Source organism: Capricornis sumatraensis, chromosome 1 (assembly GCF_032405125.1).
Source record: "Capricornis sumatraensis isolate serow.1 chromosome 1, serow.2, whole genome shotgun sequence".
Classification (NCBI taxonomy): Eukaryota; Metazoa; Chordata; class Mammalia; order Artiodactyla; family Bovidae; genus Capricornis; species Capricornis sumatraensis.
The window spans coordinates 37,029,762-37,034,145 of record NC_091069.1 but is presented as its reverse complement, the minus strand read 5'-3'; positions in this window follow the sequence as shown (position 1 = coordinate 37,034,145).

Here is a 4,384-nt window from a genome sequence, read left to right as displayed (position 1 = left end):
AGGGGCTGGGATGCCTGATGAGCCTGCTCCCTTCCCCAGTGGGCTTCTCACAGTGGGCAATAGTGATTCTAAACTCCACTCTGTGGTATCTGACCTCAGCAACTTCTCTTTTCCTCTGCTCTAGCCCTGCTGGCTTCACAGACATTTCTCCAAAAAAGTCAAGTCAATGCCTCTACCGCAGGGTCTTTGCACTTGCTGTCACCCACATATTGAATCTCTCTCCATTTCACACAAAACCATCACTTCCAACAGGTCTCTGCCCAAGGATCTCCTCTTATTTAAAAAGGAGCCAGACATCAGGCCTAGCTTGATGAGAGATGTCTCTCTCTCCCCTCTCCAATATTTTGGTGGACAGAGGCTTTAATGTTCCCTTCATCTCCCTGCTTTCTACCCCCTCATAGTGATAGATAGAAGGGGCAAACTAAGGGAGGAAATTTTTTTCTGTTTAAATTTGCTTTGAAAAAGAGAGCAACTCTGAATTATAAAAAAAAAATATATATTTATCTTCGTACATCAAGGCTGTATATTGTCACCCTGCTTATTTAACTTCTATGCAGAGTACATCATGAGAAACGCTGGGCTGGAAGAAGCACAAGCTGGAATCAAGATTGCTGGAAGAAATATCAATAACCTCAGATATGCAGATGACACCACCCTTATGGCAGAAAATGAAGAAGAACTAAAGAGCCTCTTGATGAAAGTGAAAGAGGAGAGTGAAAAAGTTGGCTTAAAGCTCAACATTCAGAAAACGAAGATTATGGCATCCAGTCCCATCACTCCATGGGAAACAGATGGAGAAACAGTGGAAACAATGTCAGACTTTATTTTTGGGGGCTCCAAAATCACTGCAGATGGTGATTGCAGCCATGAAATTAAAAGACGCTTACTCCTTGGAAGAAAAGTTATGACCAACCTAGATAGCATATTCAAAAGCAGAGACATTACTTTGCCGACTAAGGTCCATCTAGTCAAGGCTATGGTTTTTCCAGTAGTCATGTATGGATGTGAGAGTTGGACTGTAAAGAAGGCTGAGTGCTGAAGAATTGATGCTTTTGAACTGTGGTGTTGGAGAAGACTCTTGAGAGTCCCTTGGACTGCAAGGAGATCCAACCAGTCCATTGTGAAGGAGATCAGCCCTGGGATTTCTTTGGAAGGAATGATGCTAAAGCTGAAACTCCAGTACTTTGGCCACCTCATGCGAGGAGTTGACTCATTGGAAAAGACTCTGATGCTGGGAGGGATTGGGGGCAGGAGAAGAAGAGGATACCCAGGATGAGATGGCTGGATGGCATCACGGACTCGAAGGCAAGTCTGAGTGAACTCCAGGAGTTGGTGATGGACATGGAGGCCTGGCGTGCTGCAATTCATGGGGTTGCAAAGAGTCGGACACGACTGAACGACTGAACTGAACTGAACGGAAGATCAGTTAATCTCATCACCAATCAATTAATTTCAGCATTTGTGGATAGAGAGTTGTCTTCACCTTGAAGCTCTTCTTGACTCTTGGTGTGCACACAGGACTCAGTGTGAAAGCAGGGGAAAGGCAGAGGCTAGTTCCTTAGGTACCCCATCTTTCAAGGGGAAGAGAGGTAAAACCTCGACTTGTGGAGTGCCTACTGAGTGTTCAACCTTCACATCCCTGCACAAGAGGTACTAGAAAAGAAACCTGAAGATCTTGGACATTAAGAATCTGGCCCCAGATAACATACGGACTGAGCAGGATGGGAATATAAGTCATCCCAAATAACACAGCAGAGTTCACCAGTTGCCACCAATGTTCCTCCTTTAGGGAGAGAGGAGGTGACCTGCGGTGGAGTGGGGCAGCATTGAAGCCACTGACCAACCATGAAAAACAATTTTTTTTTCCTTAATGAGTAATTATTCTATTTAGAAAGTCACATGGAGACAATAGGAGGCAGAAGTAAAGACTCATGTTTCCATCCCCAGGGGATATTTGCATGAGGATATACAATTTTTCTAGCACCAACTGTTGAAAAGATCATCCTTTTTTCACTGGGTTGCCTTGGCCCCTTTGTCAAAAATCAATTGAACATGGGTAAACCTATGGTTGATTCTTGATGTTTGGTAGAAACCAATGCAATACTCTAAAGCAATTATCCTTCAATTAAAAATAAATTTTTAAAATGTTACAACTACTTAAAAAAATCAATCGACCATTTATGTTTGGGTCCATTTATAGACTCTATTCTGTTCCATGGATCTATTTGTCTATTGATGCCAGTACTAAATGTTTTGAATACTTTAACTTTGTAATAGAGTTTAAAGTTGAGATTTGGGTTCTCTAAGTTTGCTCCTTGTTGTTTCGGCTATTCTAGATCCTTTGCATTTTCACATCAGATTGTCAATTTCTGGAAAAAAAAAAAAAGCTTGTTGTTATTTTGTGTTGAATCTACAGGTCAATTTGGAGAGAACTGACATCTTAACAACATTGTGTGTTTGTTTAGGCCCATGAATATGATAGATCTGTCTGATTAAGTGTGAGTGACAGTTGCTCAGTCGTGTCTGACTCTTTGTGATCCCATGAACTGTAGCCTACCAGGTTCCTCTGATTATGTAGGTTTTCATTATTTTTGTATTATTGTATTATTTTACTTTTCTCACTAGTGTCTCATAGTTGTTATTGAACGGGTTTTGTACCCCTTTGGTCGGATTTCTCCCTAAGTAGTTTTTCATGCTAATATAAGTGGTATTTTAAATTTTATTTCCAGTTATTCATTGCTGGTGTATAGAAATACACCCAATTTTTGTACATTGACCTTAGGCCCTGCAACCATGCTGAACCCACAGGTCAGCTCTAGTAGGCCTTTTGGGTAGACTTCATAGGATTTTTCTACACAAATGATGTCATCTGTGAACAGAGAGAGTTTTCTGTGGGGCTACATTTAGGAGGCTGTGTCCTAATAAACGCCATCCTCAACTGTTGGGGAGACACAGAGGGACAATCCAAGATGAAGATGGTCAAGACTTGAACTTTATCATCAGGGCAGCAGATCCATAGAGCAAATGGTCCGACAGGCTAATGTTAAAATGGATCAATCTTCCATTAATATCAATTCTCAGCACAGATCACTTGATTATCTATACTCTCCATGATTAAGGGCCCAGATATGGGCTGAGTAAAGGCATAAATATCCAGCCCCAGGTTCAAAGTGTCCAAAACCCTTTTCCACAAAGCACCACCATCTCTCACTCTGATCTCCACGTAGCCCCCTTCCTGGTCTCTGGGCCTTCCATCTTGCCCCCTCCAATTCCATCTCCACTGAGCCAGATTGTGTAAAAATGTAAATGCTACTATCCTAGGCCCTGCTCTTAAAATAAAAGCCCAAACTCCTCACCCAGGTCTGAGAAGCCCTTCTTGCACTATTTCCTCCTCCCCTATCCCTCCAGTCAAGCTCATCTCAAACCTTCTCTTCTGGAAGCACTCTCTCCAAGCGCCTCACCTGTTCCTTGTCACTTCTTCAGACGCCTCTCCTGACCCTTCCAACAGACACTTGCTATGTTTTTCCTGCCTTGCACTCACCACATTTGTCCTTTAATTTCATACCAAAGCAGTGCAGAGAGGGCTGGGACGCTGCTATTTTGTTTACCCAGCCTCTTAACAATGCCTGATAAGTCCTAGGCACTCAGTCAATGGTTTGAATGATTCCTGGAGTTTTCTTGAGCTACATACACACTCATTCATCCACTCTCAGTCTTTGTGGAAAACTTTGCAATGAATATATTGGGGGTGTTTCTTTTCCTGGGTCGGGAAGATCCCCTGGAGAAGGGAATGGCAACCCACTCCAGTATTCTTGCCTGGAGAATCCCATGGACAAAGGAGCCTGGTGAGCTACAGTCCATGGGGTCACAAAGAGTCGGAAATGACTGAGTGACTTAACACTTTCTCTTCTCTTAGAAAGATGGTTTAAAACCACAGCTGTGTGTTAAAATCTCCTCCAGGTGATTCTAAAATATCCTAATGCCTGAACCTCACCCCAGACCATTCAAATCCAAGTCTGTGGGGGGTAGGATGCAGGTATTTATAACTTTTTAGAGCTCTGCTGGTGACTCTGACGTGCATCTAGAGTTAGAACCACTAGTGTAGAAGAAAAAAGCTGTTTTCATTCAACCAGCAAAAACCACGAATGGGTTCATCCCAGAAGGGCCAACAGGTGAGGTACATAAGGACCCTCACACGGGGCGGCTATGCTGAACTCAGCCTCCTGCGAGAGTAGCTCCTACACTTTGTCGGTTCCAACAGAGCAGCAAGAAAAAAAGAAACCAGACCAGAGTGGAAAGCATTTTCAAACTTTATTTACAACTGTCACAGTGACAAAAAGTAGTTTGAAAAAAAAAAATGCTAGTTTCTCCCTGAGCCTCAAAA